The sequence below is a fragment of the Lissotriton vulgaris genome, unplaced genomic scaffold, assembly GCF_964263255.1.
Source record: "Lissotriton vulgaris unplaced genomic scaffold, aLisVul1.2 SCAFFOLD_2828, whole genome shotgun sequence".
Taxonomy (NCBI): domain Eukaryota; kingdom Metazoa; phylum Chordata; class Amphibia; order Caudata; family Salamandridae; genus Lissotriton; species Lissotriton vulgaris.
The window spans coordinates 238,958-262,306 of record NW_028248544.1 but is presented as its reverse complement, the minus strand read 5'-3'; positions in this window follow the sequence as shown (position 1 = coordinate 262,306).

Genomic DNA, 23,349 nt, shown 5'->3' with positions numbered 1-23,349 from the left:
GAGAGTAACCTGGTGGCTTCAATGAATCTTGTATGTATCCTCATCAAGTATGCAGCCAGTGATCGTCTCAAATTGCTGGAACAGATTAAGATATTGGAACTTGAAATTAATGCTTGCCCAGATGTACAAGAGGTGAAGAAACTTAAAGACACTATGACTGAGCGTTTGCATAAATATGAAGAAAAAATAAAAGAACGCAAGGCATCTAAATTCTCACGAGATGCAGATGATTACAGTCAGGGTCGCATCTTTACGTTTGCACGCAAGTATAATAACGTGAAAAGGCAAGCATATTCCAAGAAAAACACTGGAGCGAATTCAGTTGATAATGTTTCAGCAGCCCCTAGTGCACTCGCAAGTACCTCCATTGCAACAGTCTCTGCTAATGATGACACTAGCAGCAACTCTACATCAAGGCAGAGTGAGTACAACAGTGACTCGTTATCCACATGCTCCTCCACTTCAGATTTAAACTCCATAGGACTTGCAAAGCTAAATCTACAGCAAGAGATGGATTTCGTAGTGGAGGAAAGATTGCAGACTCTGCGGTCTTGGCAGCCAAATCCGCAAACAAACAAAGGCGGAACAAGCACCGGAAAGCAAGGAGGAGCAAATGGAAACAGTGCCGCAGTACAACAGCAGAAGAAGAAAAAGAAGCCATGGGTGAAACGCAAGTAACAGACAACACTGTTATTAATTAATCCAATGTCATACTGGACAAAGCGGAAGAACTATTATTATCCCTTGGCTTAAACTTCTCTCCCATTCAGAGCTTCAACTACGCCATGACCAGGGTGGATTTGTTTTGTTTCATTAGAAAACTAAAATTAAAAAAACATTTTACTCTCAAATCCACCAAAGACAGGCGAGAAAATATTTTGACAATCTCTGAAGCCACTGCCAACGATACTGATATTGCTTCACTAAATGCAGCGGATACGCATACATTTTTGGATGCTATCGATTTATTGAATGGTAGTAATGAGACTGACCACGACCCTGATGAAGCTACACAGACCAGGCTTCGCAGAATATCAATTCAACAAATTGGAGCGGGCCTCAGCCCATTTCGGAGTAAATCTAAATACATCCCTATGATGCCCAGGGATGCTGTGGACGTGTTCCACGACTGCGGCATCACCGATATGAAAAAACTTTATTCTAAATCCAACAATAAATATCGAAAAAAAGAAATACACAAAAAAAGAACATATGACAATTTAATGAAAAAGCTGGGCAGTAATCATGAGATAGTCATCAAGAAATCAGATAAGGGCGGTAACTTGGTGATCTGGCCCAAAACAGATTACATTAGTGAAGCTAAACGACAATTAGATGATCCCCTCTGCTATATGAGAACTACTACCAAAGAGTATGAGGGTGCAAAAAACAAGTTGCACAAAATGCTGGGGCAATTCAAGCGAGAAGGTCTGATATCTTCTGAAGAATTCAAATTTATGTGTGTGGACTTCCCTATTTTACCATCTTTGTATTTAATACCTAAAATACACAAAGCCGTGATTCCCATACCCGGCAGACCAATTGTATCTGCTATAGGAAGCGTGGGTGAGAAAGTGGGGGAATTTATTGATTATTTCCTCCAAGACTTTGTAAAAGAGTTACCCAGCTTTGTGCGAGACACCAGTCATTTTTTGAGTAAAATTGATGGAATACCATGGGACTCTGATATGTGGCTAATCACCTTAGATGTTGAAGCGCTTTATACAAGCATAGACCATCAACAAGGGTTGGCTGCTGTTAAACATTTTCTGTCTAAGCGCTCCATCACACACTATGAACACAATAAGGTTATTATCGGTCTCATGGAGTGGTGTCTACACAACAATTTCTTCACCTTTGGTAAAGAGATATTCAGACAACTTCGGGGCGTGGCGATGGGGACCTGTTTCTCCCCCAGCTATGCGTGCTTGCACGTTGGCTGGTGGGAGGAGCAGGTCCTCATGGTACGCCACAAAATGTGGATGGACAACCATGTCGTATGCTTTTTACGATACATTGACGATATCTTTATTGCCTGGCGAGGCAGTGAAGTTGAAGCGTTAGCATTCATTGATGATATCAGCAATAATCATCTCAATTTAAACTTTACTGCTCATGTGGACAAACATAAAATTAAATTTTTGGATGTTGAAGTTTATATTGATGACAACAAAATTAATACCACTCTGCATAGGAAATCCACGGCAGGCAATGCCACCTTGCACGCTACCAGTATGCATCCCAAACATACGATAGCAGGTATTCCCTATGGCGAGATGCTGAGGCTAAAAAGAATCTGCAGCTCAGCATCTGATTTTGAATCTTGTCTTAGGGACCTTACTATACGCTTAAAAGCTAGGGGCTATCCAGAAGCAGTCATAAAATCTGCCTACACCAAGTCTCTCTCTCGGCCGAGGGAGAGCCTGTTCACAGACAACATTGATGAGACATTGATCACTCCTACATCTGAGCTCCCCATTACTTGTCCACGTATGATCACCACTTTCAGCAAGGAGGAAAGGAAGATTAGAGCCATTCTCAATAAAAATTGGCCCATTGTGCTGAGTGATCATGTGTTGAATACCAGATTACCCTTAGCCCCCTCTGTTACCTTTAGGAGAGCTAAAACAATGGGGAACTCGCTTGACACACCCGCCCCTGAGCTGAAAGCCAAAGCACCCTGGTTAAGACCTACCAGGGGCTTTTTCAAATGTTCGAGTTGCAGGGCTTGCAATTTTGGTATTTCCACTGTACATTACAATACTCCCTTCAGCACTTTACCTAAAACCATCCAGGGTAATTTTGCCTGTAAAACGGATTATGCAGTCTATGTTTTAACTTGCACCTGTGGGCTTAGGTATGTGGGCAGTACCAAGCTCCAGGTGCATGTCCGCATTTTACAACATTTACGGGCAATACTGCATAATGATTCAGCTTATCCGGTCGCAAGGCATTTTAATTTATTTCACAACAAAGACTTATCTTGCCTAAATTATTTTGTGATCGGATCTGTTCCAGTGCTGAGAAAAGGTGGGAATAGAGAATTGGCACTTAGAAAGTTGGAAGCACGGTTCATTCTAGAGCTCGACAGTCGTTGGCCCAACGGGCTCAACAATATTGAAGAGTTACATCACTTTCTAGAGTAACATACTAGAGCCCCTCTAACACATAGCCACCTCCCCACCTTTATAAAGATATGTATTATTACTACAGCAGCAGTTCGCAAGTTAGGTTCCCTATTTGCAATCTGTACAACTATAATGCTCTGGTTTTAAGATTCTATGCTGATTGTATATTTTCATGGCACTTTGTGTCTTGTTGTCCTTTATCAATTTTGATCAGATGTTCTGTATATATTGTGTGTTTTTGTTACGGTGCTGAAACCATATATGAATTTTCATATGGGATATAATGCTTTTTAGATATAGACCCATTTTTAATGTTTTCATAAGGAATTCTTTTGATACTAGTTTTTATTATATGGGATTTTTACATCGTTACTATTTATGGTATATATTGCTTACTAGCTCAGGGACCTGGGTTTTAGGATGCATTAATATTCTGTATAGTATGTTCAACCATATGATAATGCGCTACTTCCTGCATATGAGTAGAGAAATTCCTCATATTCACTTTTTGCACTTTATTCAATTATTTGCACTTTTTTGATCTATTGCTGCTATTTCAATTTTGCTATTTGCACATGATGACTTAATTCCTTCTATTGAGATGTGATGTTTTTCTGATCAATCGATCACTCTAACCATTCAGGCATTATGCTATTTTGCACTACTAGGATTCATTGACCTATTTTTACTTCTGGATTTTAACCTAGTTGTATTGTAGTGTGTTATGAGTATTTTTAGCCATTACCCGCATTATTGTTGGATTTTACCCAAAAACTGTATTTTTCATGTGCATTAAGCTTATTTTTCTATGTGTCAGCAATAGTCTTTCCTCACTTGTTATTATTCACACAATACTGGAGGTTACCACCAGGGGGTGGTAACGGAGGACTAGCAATGTATTTAAAAAAAGTTAGTGAATGTTCAGTTAGTCGCAGCGTGATCAAGGGTACTTGTACTCGAAACGCGTCGCTGATGGTTCTGTGAGAGACTAATAAACCACATTTGCTGATTTCTGTGGTCCGTTCCTTTCCTTTCCTTTGTTGGCGTGGAGGCGTGGGTCCCGAGCGCAGAGCAAGCGAAGAAGGAAACTTTGGTATTTGTATATATATATATATATATATATATATATATATATATATATATATATATATATATATATATATATATATATATATATATATATATATATATATAACCTACTGGCGATCACCAGTAGGTAGTTATAGTTAGGACCTAGTTTCCATAGGAAATCCGCAACATTCTATTGGGAATGACTTGGGCGCCGGTGAATTAATCTTTGTGAATTTCTCAAAGAAGATGGCCTGCTCCGCTCCGCTCCTTTCCTGAAAGTTTTGTGGGGATTCGTCAAGCAGGGGCTGAGAAAAAAGCGGGGTCCCAAAACGTGTTTTCCCCATGTTATTTTCCATAGGACGATTAGACACGGCTACAGCCCGAACGGCTAAACGGAATTACAAGAAATTCGGCAAAATGTTAGAGTCTGATTCGCAGATCGCCCTTTTGTTTAAATAGTGTAAATCCCTCCAGTAGTTGTTGAGAAAATCGAATTTGAAAAGACATATATATCTATAAGCTTGCATCGTGCGCGCACCCGTGCACACACCATTGTGTGCGATTGGATTTCTAATTTGCTGTTAGAGGTCTGTCAACATTCTAATCGGTGGAAACCAGGAAGTGTTGGCCGCCATTTTGTTAGCTCTAGGCAGCAAAGAGGCCAAAATTAAGGTGTAGAACATGAAAAGGGGGCAGGGTAGAGAGTCCCTGAACCCCTAGGCTTTCTCAAGGGGTCCCTGTAGGACCCCGAAGGCCCAAACTATATATATATATTTTTTTAAATCGCAAGGTGCGCGCACGGTGCTTGCACCTCCCGAGGCAAAATAGAGTGAAAATTAATAGTGGAGAACATGAAAAGGGGCTAGGGTAGAGTCTCCTTGACCCCCATGAAGGGCATAAAAAACATTATTATTTTTTTTTAAGTCGCAAGGTGCGCGCACGGTGCTCACACCCTTCAGATGCCATTTTGTGTAGTTTCAGAAAAGAGTGAAAAACTAAAGTGAAAAACGGGAAAAGCGGGCAAGGTAGAGTCTCCCTGACCCCCAAGGCCTTTTCAGGGGATCCCTGAAGGACCCCAAAGAAAAAGAAAAAAAATCGAAAAAATCGCAAGGTGCGCGCAAGGTGCTCGCACCCTTTAGCCGCCATTTTGTGTAGTTTCAGAAAAGAGTGAAAAGCGAAAGTGGAAAACATGACAAGGGGGCAAGGTAGAATCTCCCTGACCCCCTAGGCCTTCTCAGGGGGTCCCTGAAGAACCCCGAAGGCCCAAAATATATATATATATATATATATATTTTTAAATCGCGAGGTGCGCGCACGGTGCTCGCACCTCCCGAGGCAAAATAGAGTGAAAATTAATAGTGGAGAACGTGAAAAGGGGCTAGGGTAGAGTCTCCCTGACCCTCTAGGTCTTCTCAGGGGGTCCCTGATGGACCATGAAGGGCAAAAAAAAAAATGTATTTTTATTTTAAAGTCGCAAGGTGCACGCACGGTGCTTGCACCCTTCAGCCGCCATTTTGTGTAGTTTCAGAAAAGAGTGAAAAACGAAAGTGAAAAACGTGAAAAGAGGGCAAGGTAGAGTCTCCCTGACCCCCTTGGCCTTAGCAGGGGATCCCTGAAGGACCCCAAAGGGCAAAAAAAAAAATATTTTTTTTTCAAAAAAAATCGCGAGGTGCGCGCAAGTTGCTCGCACACTTTAGCCACCATTTTGTGTAGTTTCAGAAAAGAGTGAAAAACGAAAGTGGAAAACATGAAAAGGGGGCAAGGTAGACTCTCCCTGACCCCCTAGGCCTTCTCAGGGGGTCCCTGAAGAACCCCGAAGGGCAAATAAAATATTAATTTTTTTCCAAAAACTCACAACGTGCGTGCACGGTGCTTGCACCCTCGAGGCACAAGTCACTTGAAAACAATAGTGGAAAACGTGAAAATGAGGCAGGTTAGAGACTCACTGACCCCCTAGGCCTTGTCAGGGGTTCCCTGCAGGACCCCAAAGGGCAGGAAAAAACATAATTTTTCTTGTAAAAAATTTGCGACGTGCGAGAAATTAGCATTTAAAAAACCTTTGAAATTCACTGAAAAAACCTAGGTTTCACACACGTTATAGTTAGGAATTAGCATTTAAAAAACCTTTGAAAATTCACGAAAAAAACCATAGGTTTTACACCAGTTATAGTTAGCTGGACATTTCACTCATACAAAACCATAGAAATTCCCCCGTTATAGTTAGTTCAGCTAACTATAACATGCGCGCCCGCAATGCACTACTGATGACGTCACATATTACATCACTCATGACATGGTCAGTGACATCACTCATGACATCACTTGATGGCATCTCAAATTACATCACTGATGACATCACTGATGACATCATCCTTGTGAAAGAGTGGCAGACCTCCTCTCAGTGTAATATAACCCTTGATATACACATTCAAAATAGAAACTAAACATTTCAAAACAATGGAAATACCAATACCAGTTACAACAACGTATTTAGTAATTCTGAAATCTACATACATATCTACTTAATCACCAACACTTCTATATAGTCACTCATAAATGTAGTCACTCTTCATATGTTCTCATACACCTATACATCCTGTTACACACCGATACTCATCCATACAGTTTCTCACACATATACTCACACATGCAAATAAACTTTCAAACATCCATTTGCTTGCCTAAATAGCTATACATACACCACTACTTATTTGTAAAGAAATATACACATACTAACTCTCTTAAAAAATCAGTTATAGAAACACATAGTTAGTTATACAGTAATTGTTCTAATCTCTCAATCTCATATATACTCAGTTATATACACCAATACTCACATATAGTAGTTTAACACATATGTACTTAGTCATAAAGACAGCATTGAGACAGTCATTCACTCACTAACACACCTATACACACACTCATCCACCCATACAGTCCTGCACACATGCTGTCTTCAAAACACATATTAACAATGAGTTTCTCATTCATGCATCTATGCGGTAAGTAATATCCCCCACCGAAACATATAGACACTGAAACACTTATAATGATAATCAAAAAAACAGATAATAACCTATGTAGACACTCATGTAGCTACTCACCCACCTATGCAGCCACTTATTCAAAAAATGTGTGAGACTGGTACAGATATTTACATATTTAAACATTACTCATTAAAACATGTATTCACTAAGATACAATTAATCAGTCAGTTATACAATCCGTTTTAGAAAAAACATTCATTTAGACACTTATTTACCCATTTTTTCTTCAATCAACTTTTAGATATACATATATGAAAGATATTTTTTTTTCAGTGATGTCATCAGTGATGTAATTTGAGATGTCATCAGTGATGTCATGAGTGATGTCACGGACCATGTCATAAGTGATGTAATATGTGATGTCATCAGTAGTGCATTGCGGGCGCGGGAGTTATAGTTAGCTGAACTAACTATAACAGGAGAATTTCTATGGTTTTGTATGAGTAAAATGTCCAGCTAACTATAACTGGTGTGAAACCTATGGTTTTTTAGTGTCAATATATATTTATATTTTTAGTGTCTATATATATATATATATATATATATATATATATATATATATATATATATATATATATATATATATATATATATATATATATTTATATATATTTATATATAAATATTACCTACTGGCGGTCGCCAGTAGATAGTCATAGTTAGGACCTAGTTTCCATTGGAAATCCACAACATTCTATTTGGAATAACTTTGGCGTTGGTGGACGAATCTTCGTGAATTTCTCCAAGAAAATGGCCTCCTCGGTTCCGCTCCTTCCCTGAAAGTTTGCGGGTGATTCGTCAAGCGGGGGCCGAGAAAAAAGGGGGGTCCCAAAACATGTTTTCCCCATGCAATTTTCCATAGGGACCTTTAGCCAGGGCTACAGGCCGAACGGCTGAACGGAATTATATGAAATTTGGCAGAGAGGTAGAGTTTGGTTCGCAGATTGTGCTTTTTGTTAAATGGTGTAAATCCATTCAGTATTTTTTGAGAAAATTGCAAGTAAAATCATAGCGATATCTAGAGACGGAGTTCAGCACGCGTACGGAAATCCATTCGATTACGAGCGCGAGCTGCATGCTGATTGGCTGTCGACTGTCTGTCAACACTCGAAACCAGGAAGTGTTGGCGGCCATCTTGTGCCTCGGTAGAACCGAGTCACAAGAAAACAGTAAAACAAAGTTGAGATGTAAGGGGAAGGGGCAGGCTAGAAACATTCTGACCCTCTAGGCTTGCTCAGGGGGTCGTACGTGGATGTTTAGGCTCAATTTTTTTTTTTTTTTAAAGAAAAATCACGGCGTACGGAAATCTGTGCAATACGAGCACGAGCTGCATGCTGATTGGCTGTCAACTGTCTGTCAGTACTGCAAACCAGGAAGTGTTGGCAGCCATTTTGTTCGTCGCTTGAACCGAGTCACAAGAAAACAGTAAAGCAAAGTTGAGAAATAAGGAAAGGGGGCAGGGTAGAAACATTCTGACCTCATAGGCTTGCTCAGGGGGTCGTATATGGATGTTTATGGTATACATATATATATATATATATATATATACATTAAAAAAAAAAGAAAAATCGCGGCGTATGCGTACGTAAATCCGTACAATTACGAGCCCGAGCTGCATGCTGATTGGTTGTCAACTGTCTGTCAGCACTCCAAACCAGGAAGTGTTGGCAGCCATCATTTATTTTGAAGTATGCGGGGTGTCACGGGTCTCCTACATTCTTCGGGGACCGCCACCTTCCTGGGGCAGTAATATTTAAAATAGGGGGGTCTGTGATGGCACGGATTTCCAAACTCCGGGGACTTCCACTTCTCTGGACTTTTTAATGTTGGGAGGGGGTCGCTCATCCTCCTTACTGGAACCCTTGTTGGCCCTGGGGACCAGCATTTCCCAGGGCTGGCTATTGCAGTGTCTCGGGGTGCCTATCCCCAGGACACTGCTGTTTGCTATGGTAGGGCGGGAGCGCCGCGGCTCCCACTTTAGCACAGCAAACCGGTTTACTATTTGAAAGAGAGAGCAAGTTAATCTGCTGTCTCTTTCAAGTAGGAAAGCAGATTGCTTTTCGTTAGAGAGAGCGGCATGTAAGCTGTTCTCTCTGAGAAAGCAATGCCGGCTGGTGGGGGCATTGGCGTTCTCTTCACGGTCCCCAATGTTATTTTTTGAGTCCCGGGGGATGGGGTCCCTTTGCAGCTCCTTAAACATTTGTTCATATAACTTTTGCAACATTTTTTTTGTGTTGGGGAACAGAGTATTACTCCAGTGACTTTTTCATCCATGTATCTTTTTTAGTTTTTCTTTATTTGAATTCCGCTTTATTTACAGTATGTTTCAACCTTTCTTCAGAATGAGTTCCACAGCGTAGCGCCCGTTGCAGTGTTCTTAGCCTGTTTATTCTTTTGGTGACTTACCAGTTTGTGTTCAAGATTCGGTGGCCTATTTGTGTTGCTTTCATTTGTGTATCTTTTATGCAGCCTTTTTTGGGTATGTTCTTTTGTATCTAACTTTATTTATTCAGTGCTTCATCCAGAGTTCTAAATATAGGAGTACATCTGTAGACATGTAGTTTACACCTTTCCTATGCCTCCTTCAACCCTACTTGAGAATGTAATTGGGTGAGTCAAACTAAGGCAGTGCTGTCGTCATTGTTTTAAGTTTGCAAAACAGTAGGTAGTATAAATAAATAAATAAAGCAATTGACCCAATGCAGAGTGACACTGTATTTATTGTATTTAATTTTAGAATATTTTGAAAATAATATACACTCATGTACAATATATTGTTGGTTTAATTGTAAGATATTTCATATGAATCACTACATATGGTGATCTTACAGTGAAGATAAAATTAAGTGTTTATGTTTTTGTACAAGGACCTACAACATAACCAATTTAGTATGGAAAATCAACAAAATTTGAAAGACGGTTTCGACATTAGTAACAGTGTCATAGAAGAGCTAAACATAATTTTTATAAGTAGGGAGAATGAAGAGGAAGATATAAATGCTGTAGATATCAGCTGTGATTTTCTAAACTAAACTTTAGATGCTGATTTTGTGGAAGCATTAGATGACATTGAGTATGATCATATGAATTTGTGTAATCAAGAAATTGAAGTAAATCATCCCTAGCATAGTCAGCAAAGCTTAGCGTAAGGAACTATGTAGGAGTTTCTAAGTTCCTTAGCATACATTTTAGTTCTCCATGACGACGGTACCAGTACTCATTACTACAACGCTGACATGCCATGAGATTAATGAGGTGAGATTCCAAAATATTATCTTTCTGCTGTACTTTATGCATAAATTTGTTTGATGAAACATTTTGCAGGTGTACACCTGTTTTCAATATATTGTTTTCTGCTTAAGAAGTCCAGACAAATCACTCTCAAACAAAAGATGGAACAAATATGTAATACATTGTTGAAATCTTGGACTTTCTGCATATAATATTGATGTCCCATATTCAGATGCAGGAATCTGCACAGGTCGGCCATCATATTGTCCTCTTTTTCATGTGGGAAAGATCTGAGGGAAAGAACGATCTTCCAAGCTTTTTTCGCATACAGTAATGGGACTTCCCTTTGCTTCTTTCATTTGGAATAACTATATAGTATTCCCCATCAGTTCTTTAGAATGAATTGGATGAATACTGTAATGTTCGTAGATTTCTTCAGTTATGGAAACATCCGGTTTTTCAATTTGTCCAGATGGGAAGTCAGTATATTCTACATTTATTTATTCTTTTCCAACATACACATTTTTGTAATATTACTTTTTTTATAGCAGATAGAACAGAACGTTGCCTTTTTCACTTTCCTAATATCTACTAAATCTTGCCATATTTTCTTACTCTTAGTAGGAGCGCCATTGACAAGAATAACTAAATGTTCATCCTGTACATTTTTTACACCAATTGTCTGTGTTTTAAGTAAATCAAGATTGTATTGAATATTTTCTGTAGTGCTAGCACTCTTGGTATCTAGTTGTGAACTGTACTGAGCGGAGAATTGATTGAAGGCACTTCTAAGCACACATAGTGAAGAGAAAGTTACATTGAAAGCTGAATTAAAGTTGTGAAGCCCGCTGTCTGTAATGTAGATCGAAGGTACTAATTGATACAAATATTGATGAATGCTATTTTGCCCAGTTAACAGAATCTGAGGACAGAGTACATTGTCTCTACGTTAAGGAACGCAAGGGTAGATCCAATGGTGTCCTTAATGTAGACGAAAAGCTGAATTGAAGATGTGAATCCGGCTGTCAGCAGTGTACATTTAATGGTCGATTGTATCATCTGTAATCATGATTGCAATGAAAGATAGAACATGTATGGAATGCATTGTCAAAATATGTATGTTTCAGGGACATAATAGTTCAAAGAGTGACCTGTGTTGTCTGTAGTGTAGACTGTCATTCAGTGTTCTTTTGGGCTTGCCAGACAAATTTTGTTATGGAACTAAACCTATAAGTGATATAAAAGAAGTTCATGAAATTCAAGAATAATTGATAACCCTAGCCTCGTAAGGTAGCAAGTGTGCAAATGTTTAACTGCATTTGGGTGGGGTAGTAGCTACATCAAAAAGGCTTGATAAAGGGCCTTGAGTGAGCGGAGGATTGATTGAAAGCACTTCTCAGGACACATAGTGAAGAGAAATTTACATTGAAAGCTGAATTGAAGATGTGAACCCCGCTGTCTGTAATGTAGATTGAAGGTACTAATTGATAAAAATATTGATGAATGCTATTTTGTACAGTTAACAGAATCTGAGGACAGAGTACAACTGTCTCTACGTTAAGGAAAGCAAGGGTAGATCCAGTGGTGTCTTTAATGTAGAAGGAAAGGTAAATTGAAGTTGTGAATCCGGTTGTCCGCAGTGTAGATCAAAGGTAGTTGTTGACCGAAAGATCGGTCAATGCAAGTTGTGAACCCAGCTGTCCGCAGTGTAGATTGAAGGTAGTTGTTGACAGAAAGATCGATGAATGCTATTTTGTCACAGTTAACAGAATGTGAGGATACAGTACAATTAAAAATTGATAACACTAGCGAAGAAAGGCTGCAAATGTGGAAACTTCTACAACAAAAAGGGTTAATAAAGGGCCTTGACTTTGAATCAGAATATGAAATTGGGCAATAATTGATAATCCCAGTCAAGAAAGGAGGTAAGTGTTCACTTTTAGTACAATAAATACATTAGTAGATAGTGCTCAAAGTTTTATTATTTGTGAACAATAAATGTATTCTATTAATATCTCATAATTTAACAGACATGCCAATGCAATTTCATCAGATATGTCATTCAGATTTCCTCGTCAGCAGTTTCTGATTGAATTTGTACTAAAATTTATTTTTAAATATTTTTTTATTTTTTTTATTTGAACCAGGAGTAGCAAGAGACATACAAGAGCAAAAACAGAGTAGCTACACAAAAAATACATAGAGCAATAATTATAAGTACAACATGCATGATTTGTCATCAGTCGCTTGCCACAGCGACAGTTCCGGAGAGCTGGAAGTTGGCGGTGGTCTCCCCCTTCCTGAAGAAACCTACACTTGACCCCACCTGTCTGTCAAATTACAGGCCCATTTCCTTGCTCCCTTTTCCGGTTAAGATCTTGGAGAAGTTGGTCACCCGTTCTCTATCCAGTTTCCTAGAGGATAACATCTGGCTGGATGTGGCTCAGTTTGGGTTCCAGCCAGCGCATGGGACGGAGTCTGCACTGGTGGCCGTGCTAGACAATCTTCTTTTGCGGGTCGACACAGGTCGGGCAGCCTTCTTAGTGCTGCTCGACATGTCGGCCGCGTTCGACACGGTCAGCCACTCCACCCTCATTGAAAGACTGGAGGAGATCGGGGTTACGGGGCTGGCCAGGGACTGGTTAGTCTCATACTTTAACAACAGACAGCAGGTGGTGGCTTTGCCGCCTTTTAAGTCGGATGTGCGGAAAGTTGGGCAGGGGGTGCCGCAGGGCTCGGCCATCAGCCCTATACTATTCAATCTGTACCTCCGCCCTCTGATCCAATTTATAAAATCTTTTGGTATTTCGGTGTTTAATTACGCCGACGATACCCAACTGTTTTTTTCTTTGGAGGGCAAAGACGCTGTCTCCTTAGAGACATTTCATCGCTGTATGATTGCCACATTGAACTGGCTGCGCTCCAACTCCCTCCAGTTTAACAGATCAAAAACGGAGGTGCTGTACTGCTCCAATGACCGTGTCCCGCGCTCACTACCGGATGATTTCTGGCCCTCTTCTTTTTCCGGGGCAGTGACTGCAGCAGAGTCTGCTCGAAATTTGGGGGTCATGTTTGGCCCCAAACTACAACTGGACCTTTTCATTAACAAAACCGTAGCCACTTGCATGATGCTGCTTCGGATGTTGCGTAAAGTCCTACCACTGCTCCCAGCGCAGGCTAGGCCAGAGGTAGTGAGCGGCATGATCCTAAGCAGATTAGATTACTGCAACGCACTGCTCCTGGAGGCGCCTAGAACGCTGGTGGGCAGGCTGCAGCGGGTCCAAAATATGGCAGCTAAGCTGGCACTTTCTCGACCGTGCGCTGCCTCTTCCACCATGGCACTACAGGATTTACACTGGCTGCCTGATCATCAGCGGATCCTTTTTAAAGCATCCTGCCTGGTTTTTAGAGCTGTACATGGACAGGGCCCAGTCTTGCTGCAGAACTTATTCTCTTGGTATTCCACATCTCGGAGCCTACGCTCCTCCTCTGCATGTCTGGTGACGGTCCCCAGAGTTCAGAGGATAAGGATGGGAGGTCGGTCGCTTAGCTTTGCGGCCGCTAGATTCTGGAACTCTCTTCCGCTCTTGCTAAGGAGTCAGGGTGAATGCCCAGCATTCAAAAAAGGGCTGAAAACCCATCTGTTTCCAAGAGTAGTATGAGCTCTGCATCGGTGGTTTCGGCTTGCTGAGTCAAAGCGCCAGGATACCCTATGGGTGGCAGTGCAGTGCTATATAAGTATGCAAATACATACATACATAAACACTTGAGAAAACTTAACTAGATAAAAAAAAACAACAGGGAAATAGAGGGAATGAGAGACAATATCAACTGGGGCAAGATGTAAAAATTTCACCCAGCGAAATTATTAACAATGTATATTGGGATCAGCAGAATCATCTACTCCCAAAAGCAGGGGTTAAGCCTGCTTTCCAGTTAGTGACAGGCAGCCAAATTCAATCCTCCCGCTTCTTTGATTTATATCCTCTAGTATCATAAATGGCCACTTCATAACTATAAACTGCTAGAAAGCAGGCTAGCCACATCTGAAAGCTGGGTGGGTCGGGCTCTTTCCAGTGAGCTGACAGAATTAACCTTAATACCGCTGTACCAAGAAATAGCAGCCTTTCTTCGGTTTTTGATAGTTTTAAAGAGTTATCATGTCCCAATACAAAAAGGGTTTCCGACTCGGTTAATTTATGACCAAATAGCTCTTCCCAAAAGGCTGAGATCATACTTTTAATTGAGACCAGCTCAGAACAATTACTAAACATGTGAATAAGAGTCGCAGGTCCTTGTAAGCATCTGGGACAGCATTCTCTCTTTTGCCCCAAGCGAATAATTTGGCCGGGGTATAATAAAGGTCAAATAAAGTTTTAAAAAGCTGTGCTTTCAAGTTACTAGCCATAAAAAGATTGTGGCTCAACTCCAAAACTCTATCTACGTCGACATTAGGGTTATTTAATTTAGCCGCCCATTTTGTTTTGGTTTTTTCCAGGTCATCGTGGGTTTTAGTCAAAAGAATATTGTAAAATTTTCCTTTTCTAGTATTTACTCTAAACATAACATCAATAATTTCAATTCTTGACAAACAAATTATAGACTCTTTAGCTTTAAGTTTAGCAAATACTTGTGCAAATTTGAGAAAATCTCCGTTAGACAAATCATGTTTCAGTTTCAAATCCGAAAAGGTAGTATCAAAGTCATTTAACAAAAAATCATTAACTGTTCTAATACCCACCCTTTCCCATTTCCTTGCGATAAAATCAAAATCAAGACTATGTGTTAGGTTTGAGTGCCACAGAGGTGTGTACCGATTAACTTTCCCGAGTTGCATGTGTTTAGTAACTTTATCCCAGATTCTCCAGGCACTGATAATGATTTTTCCCTTAAGTTTCTTGTAATACTTTGCCTCAGTTTGTTGTAGAAGTAAACCTTTAGCATCCTGGCCAAGTAGGAGATCATAAATTGAAGGTATTAGATCCGTGTCCATCATACTTTCTTCGGTTGGGAAGTTAATTAAAGGGGTGCGTTGTTTAAGAAATGCTGCCCAATGATAAAAAATAATGTTGGGTATTGTAAGCCCACCTCTGTCAAGTGATAGCGACAAGAGGCTATGGGATCTCCGGATCTTACCATGCTGCCACACAAATTTAGACATGAGAGAATTAATCAAAATTAACATTTTATGATCTACAGCTAGAGGGATCGCTCGAAATAAATATAGACATCAGGGTAACACATTCATTTTTAAGAAATTGTCTCTGCCTATGATCGAAAGGTGAAGACTATTTAACCTGTCCAGGTCCCTCTTTATCTCATCAAGGAGAGGATCAAAATTAAGCTTTGTGAATAGCTTAGTGTTAGAACAGATGGTTACTCCAAGATAGGTGGCCTTCTCGGCTCTCCTTTGATCCGGGCATACAATGTTGTCGGTACACAGAATAACTGTCTTTTCTCTATTAAGGGAGTATCCCGAGCAATTACCATATTCTATGGTCACCTTCTCGATTTCACGAATAGCCTCAATCGGGTCAGGTGTAATAACCGCGATATCATCAGCATAAGCCCATACTTTTGTCTCAAATTGACCACTGAGCATTGGTTTAATAATATTGCTCTCCATAAATTTCAGAATTAACAGATTAATGTACAAAGCAAAGAGCAGGGGTGAGGATGGACACCCCTGCCTGGTGCCCCTTGCAATGCTGATGTATCCAGATTCTGATCCTAACATTTGAAGTTTTGCTTTGGGGCATAAATACATAGACTTGATTGATTTCACGAATTTGGGGCCGAAATTGTTACGTGTCATGGCTGCTTACAGGAAGTTCCATGAGACGCGATCGAAGGCTTTCTCAGCGTCCAGTAGGATCATTGACATCCGACCCCCCGTGACAGACATGGCATCGAACAGGGCTATAGCCCGGCATGTATGGTCAGTGGTCCCCTTACCCGGGACGAAACCATGCTGCCACGGAGAGACAAGATGTTCAATGACCCCACTGAGCCTGACAGCCAGCACCTTGGCATACAATTTGGAGTCCGAATTAATTAAGGAGATAGGGCGGTACGAGGTTAGTGGCTCGGGGGTTTCCCTTTCTTCGGAAAAACAATTATATTAGCCTCATCCCAAGACTCTGGGGGAACCCCATTCCACTGAACCCCTAGAAATAAGTCATGAAGAAGGGGACATAATTGATGACTTAAAATTTTATTGAGGTCAATTGGCAGTTTGTCTGGGCCCGCCGCTTTGCCGGGCGCAAATGAAGATAATGCAGCTATCACCTCGGCCAGTGTAATTTCACTTTCTAACTCTTCCCTGGTGATTTCATCTAACAGCCTCACAGCCTCGAGATTATTAAGAAGATTATCAAGATATCCTTCTATGTCATTCTCAGTTGCAACCACTTCCTCAGAATACAATGTTTGGTAATATTGTTGGAACCAATAGATAATGTCTGCCGCTTGGGTATAAGTCTGCCCGCTGTCTGTTATTGAAGAGATGTGATTTATTACATTTTTCTGACAAGTGCGAAGTGCCAGCTGCCTACCAACCCTTTCACCAATCTCATAAACCTTTTTCCTGGGGGCTCTATAAGTTTGGGCGGCTTTCTGACTGAGACTGGTATTTAATTCAGACTTCAATACTGCTACTTGATACATCAAGCGACTAGCAGCTTGTCCCTGTGAGATCGTTAGGGTGTGATCTTCTTCGGCTTTACCCAGGGCTGGGACCTTTACCTCATAATCATTTCTTTGTTGCTTTCTGGCCCTTTTTCGAAATCTGATGGTTTCCCCCCTAAGTGCGGATTTGAAGCAATCCCACACGGTATTTCTTGAGGCGCTAAACCGGTTGATATTAAAAAATTCTTCCGTCCATTTTTTGATAAAAGTAATGTACTCGTTATTAGACAGAAGCTTACGATCAAACGACCAGGGCCGACGTTGTGTAAATGAGGCGCCAACTGTGATCAGGAGAACAAGTGCGTTGTGGTCTGACATTATTTTCGGAGGTTTGTTAATTAATGATTGAGATGCTAGGTCACTGGAAACAAACATATAATCAATCCGGACGTGTTTTTGGTGTGGATGCGAAAAGTATGTGTAACCTGGGTCATGAGGATTGCTTTGCACCCACACGTCAATTAAACCAAAGCTATCTACCAGTCTTTTAACAGCCTGATATACCTTTGGTTTGCGACCAACATATTTCTCTTTCAAAGCAGAGTTACAGAGCAAAGGTTGGAGTGATATGTTAAAGTCACCACATAAAATTAGTGGGCCCTGCCAGGTGGCAAGTTCAGATTCTAGCACCTCAAAAAGTGCGGGATCGTCGTGATTGGAAGCATAAATGGTGCAAATAGTGATGCCAATTGCAAGTTTGACAATGGCCCATCTGCCGTGGGGATCTGAAAGATGACGTACTCCCAAACCAAGACGTGTTTTCGCTACGATCGCTACACCCCTTATATTCGAAGATTGGGTAGATGTTATCAACAAATTATACCCATTGAGGCTCAGTGAGGATCTCTTCGCCCAGGGCACATGTGTCTCTTGGAGACAGAGTATATCTACAGGGTTTAAATTTATTAGTTCGCCCAATCGACGTCATTTATCGCCGGACAGAAGACCCCCTACATTCCATGTTTGGACACTTAACCTACCCATTGCTTCATAGGGACAGATAGCTGAAAAACTTTCAACATGTATTGCTTAACGTGTTGCTCTAGCTCCTTTCCATTTACTTTCATTTTAGTTAAATGAATGCGGCAATATTGACAACATTGACAATAAGTACTAAACAAAAAGCCTCTTGCTAATAAACCTGGTTCTTTTTTAATTTTTTCTGCAACCCCCCCCCCAACCCCCCCTTCCAACCTCCCCTTTTTTTTATACATGAACGGCAGAAGTGCGCAAATTACCCACTGCCATTCACGAGTAATAGTTACCAAGAAGGCTCAATAAAGGGCCTGCACTTTGAATTTGTATTATAAGAAGGACAATTGAGAACCCCAGCCAAGAAAGGCAGCAAGTGTGCAAATTTCCCACTGCTTTCGGCCGGGGTAGTACGTACAACAAAAAGGCTCGATAAAGGGCCTTGACGTTCAATCAGAATATGAAATTGAGGAATAATTGATAATCCCAGCCAAGAAAGGAAGCAAGTGTGCATCTAAAGCAACAAAGTTCTGTGGAGTGTGTGATGATGTGTGGTGCAAGCAGCACGGATTGGTAGCAAAATCTTTAAAATCAAATTTTCTAATAAATATTGGTTGTCCATTCACAGAAGTAAGATGAAGTATATTTTCAAAAAGTATGATGTATTTTTTTCTAAATATGTAATTTCATTCAATACGGTGACATGGTGATGAATTGTGGTGCACTGAGTTAGTAATACTTTTGGCGCTGAGCTTGAATGTACCCTGTGATGATGTGTGGTCAGGGTGAGGTACAGTAATTGAAGTAATGTATCTAATTGATTGAATTCTGCATCAATTCCATTTAATAGGGACAGTATGTCTCACTGTGACATAAAAGTGTTCACTCTTGTTTGTGATTATTTATGGTGCTTTGAGTAAGTAGTATCTTTGGCGGTGAGCTTGTATGTTCCCTGTGCAGTGTTGATTGAAGGCAGTTGTTAACAGACATAGATGAATGTTTTTTGTCACTTATTTAAACAAAATGTGAAACACATATAGTAGAATTTTGTCTGCATTAAATCAATAAAGGCTGAATTTCCTAGTGTTCAAAGTTTAAGAAAATGTGAGGATATTGTGCAATTGTCTGTGTTTTAAGTAAATCAAGATTGTATTGAATGTTTTCTGTAGTGCTGGCGCTCTTGGTATCTAGTTGTGAACTCTACTGAGCGCAGAATTGATTGAAGGCAGTTCTCAGCACACATAGTGAAGAGAAATTTACATGGAAAAGTGATTTGAAGTTGTGAACCTTGCTGTCTTTAATGTAGATCGAAGGTACTAATCGATAGAAACATTGATGGATGGTATTTTGTACAGTTAACAGAATCATAGGAAAGAGTAGATTTGTATGTGTGTTAAGGAAAACAATGTTGAATGTAATGCTGTCCTTAACGTAGAAGGAAAGCTACATTGAAGGTCTGAATGCAGCTGTCCACAGTGTAGATTGAAGGCAGTTGTTGACACAAAGATCGATGAATGCTATTTTGTACAGTTAACAGAATGTGAGGACACCGTATAATTGTCTCTTCCTTAAGAAAAGGTAGGCTGAATGCAATGCTGTCCTTTATGTAGAAGGAACGCTGAATTCAAGTTGTGAACCCAGCTGTCCGTAGTGTAGATTGAAGGCAGTTGTTTACACAAAGATTGAACAATGGTATTTAGTCACTGCATAACCTGAGGACACAGTATAATTGTCTCTGCCTTAAGGAAAGCAAGGCTGAATACAATGCTGTCCTTAATGTAGATGGAAAGCTGAATTGAAGTTGTGAACTGAGTTGTCCGTAGTGTAGATTGAAAGCTCTTGAGAGCAGTTATAGATGAATACTATTTGCGACAAAATCAGAAGACATAAAATCCATTAGTCTCTACCTTAAATAAAGCGAGGCTGAATTCAATGTTTTCCGTAGTAGTGGAGCTCTTGCTATGAAGTTTTAATTTTTACTGACCGCAGAATATATTGAAGGTTGTTGTAAGGACAGATATTGAAGATAATTTTAGTTCTAAAGCTGAGTAAGTAGTGAACCCTTCTGTCCACAGTGTAGATTGAAGGCAGTTGTTGACACAAAGGTCGATGAATGCTATTTAGTCACAGATAATAGAATCTAAGGACACAGTATAATTGTCCCTGCCTTAAGGAAAGCAAGCAAGAATACAATACTGTCCTCAATGTAGAAGGAAAGCTGAATTGAAGTTGTGAACCCAGCTGTCCGCAGTGTAGATTGAAGGCAGTTGTTGAGACAAAGATCGAAGAATGCTATTTAGTTACAGATAATAGAATCTAAGGACACAGTATAATTGTCCCTGCCTTAAGGAAAGCAAGTAAGAATACAATACTGTCCTCAATGTAGAAGGAAAGCTGAATTGAAGTTGTGAATCCAGCTGTCCGCAGTGTAGATTGAAGGTAGTTGTTGACAGAAAGATCTGTCAAGGTAAGTTGTGAAAGTTAACAGTATCTGTGGACGCAGTATAATTGTGTCTGTCTTAAGGAAAGGAAAGCTCAATACAATGGTGTTTTTAATGTAGAAGGAAAGCTGAATTGAAGTTGTGAACTGAGCTGACTGTAGTGTAGATTGAAAGCTCTTGTGAGCAGTTATAGATGAATACTATTTGTGACATTCTTTTACAAAATCGGAAGACATAAATTCCATTAGTCTCTACCTTAAATAAAGCGAGACTGAATTCAATGTTTTCTGTAGTAGTGGAGCTCTTGCTATGAAGTTTTAATTTTTACTGACCGCAGAATATATTGAAGGTTGTTGTAAGGACAGATATTGAAGATAATTTTAGTTCTAAAGCTGAGTTGAAGTTGTGAACTCTTCTGTCCACAGTGTAGATTGAAGGCAGTTGTTGACACAAAGGTTGATGAATGCCATTTATTCACAGATAATAGAATCTCAGGATACAGTATAATTGTTTCTGCCTTAAGTAAAGCAAGCAAGAATACAATGCTGTCCTCAATGTAGAAGGAAAGCTGAATTGAAGTTGTGAACCCAGCTCTCCGCAGTGTAGATTGAATCTAGTTGTTGACAGAAAGATAAGTCAATGCAAGTAGTGAATGCAGGTGTCCACAGTGTAGATTAAAGATAGTTGTTGACAGAAAGATCAATGAATGCTATTTTGTCACAGTTAACAGAATGTGAGGATACAGTACAATTGTCTCTGCCTTAAGGAAAGCAAAGCTGAATACAATGCTGTCCTTAATGTAAAAGGAAAGCCGACTTCAAGTTGTTAACCCAGCTGTCCGCAGTGTAGATTGACGGCAGTTGTTGAGACAAAGATCGAAGAATGCTTTTTAGTTACAGATAGCAGAATCTGAGGACAGAGTATAATAGTCTCTGCCTTAAGGAAAGCAAGGAAGAATACAATACTGTCCTTAATGTAGAAGGAAAGCTGAATTGAAGTTGTGAATGCAGCTGTCCGCAGTGTAGATTGATGGCAGTTGTTGACACAAAGATCGATGAATGCTATTTAGTCACAGATAACAGAATCTGAGGACACAGTATAATTGTCTCTGCCTTAAGTAAATCAAGGCTGGATTCAATGAAATCATTAATGTAGAAGGAAAGCTGAAGTGAAGTTGTGAACCCTGATGTCTGCAATGTATACTCGACACAAACATTGATGAATGTTATTTTGTACAGTTAACAGAATCTGAGGACCTAGTACAATTGTCTGTGCTTTAAATAAATTGAGACTAATATGTCATACTCTGTTTTAAGAGTTTGCAGCATTCTTAAAGGCACAAAGGCAAGCATTAAGTTTGATACCATGCTTATGTCATCAATAATGAGAAGTTTCATTTTCTTCAAGAGTCTTCACAACAAGCTTCTCCAGATATATTGTGGTATTGTAATTTGTTGTTATGCTCCATAGGTAGTATAAGTAAATGATGTAATGTAGCATTGGTAATGTTAACATTTGGTTATATTTTTAATATAAGGAAGTTATTACAAATATGCAATAAGGAAATTATGCTTAATATGGAACTATTTGACAAGAAATAAGAATTAGAGAAATGACTGAACATGCCAAAGAAGTTTTACAGAGACGATTAGTTTGAAATTTGTTTCCGAAAGAAAATATTGTTGCTAAGCTTGTATGTACTTTTAAAATAATTGATAACCCCAGTGAAGAAAAGCAGCAAGTGTGAAAATATCCTACTTTGTTCGGCCTGGGTATTAGCTACAATAAAAAGGTTTGATAAAGGTCCTTGACTTTGGATCAGAAAATGAAATTGAACAATAATTTATAACCCCTAGCCAAAAAAGGCAGTTGCCGGAGTTGTATGTACAACAAAAAGCCTTAATAAAGGGTACGAGTTTGTACCAGAATATGAAATTGATAATCCGTAGCCAAAAAAGGCAGTTAGTGTGTACATTTTCACTGCCTTCGGCCGGAGTCGTAGGTACAACAAAAAGCCTCAATAAAGGGCCATGAGTTTGTATCAGAATATGAAATTCACGAACAATCGATAGCCCCAGCCACGAAAGGCAGCAAGTGTGCAATTTTTTACTGCCTTCGGCTGGGGTATTTCTTACAACATAAAGGCTCGATAAAGGGCCTGTAATTTGAATACGAATATGAAATAGAATAGTTGATAACCATAGGCAAGAAAGGCAGCAAGTAGGTTTGTGTACGTGTAGATAATGTGTTGATTGAGTGGAACTTGAATAATGTAGAAACTAAGAAAGGCTGTAAGTGTGCAAATTAGCCACTGCTATTCACGGGTAGTAGTTTGCAAGAAGGCTCAGTAAAGGCCCTGCAGTTTGAACTAGAATAACAAAGAGAAGATCTGATAACCATAGACTATTATTGTTATGAAAAATTGATCTTTTAATTCGAAAATTTCTTGTGTGACAATCCTGTCTATGAAATACCGTTTTTTTTAAATGGAAAATTTTGCTGTGTGACAAACCTTTTAACCTATTTATTTGAACGCCAAGGGGTCGATTCCGATTCGGGAGAATAAACATCCGTACGATTCGCATCCGGAGCCCTCTCTGTACGAATCGTACCCGCCGTCCGAGTCGCGTAGTACGATCCGTATTTCGTGAATCCGTCTGAATCTTCGCGATCCGTACGTATTGGAAGGCTGAAACCATGAACCGTATGACTCGTACACATGCCGTACAATCCAACGAGTACGATCCGGAACGTGTTATGAGGACGCGATTC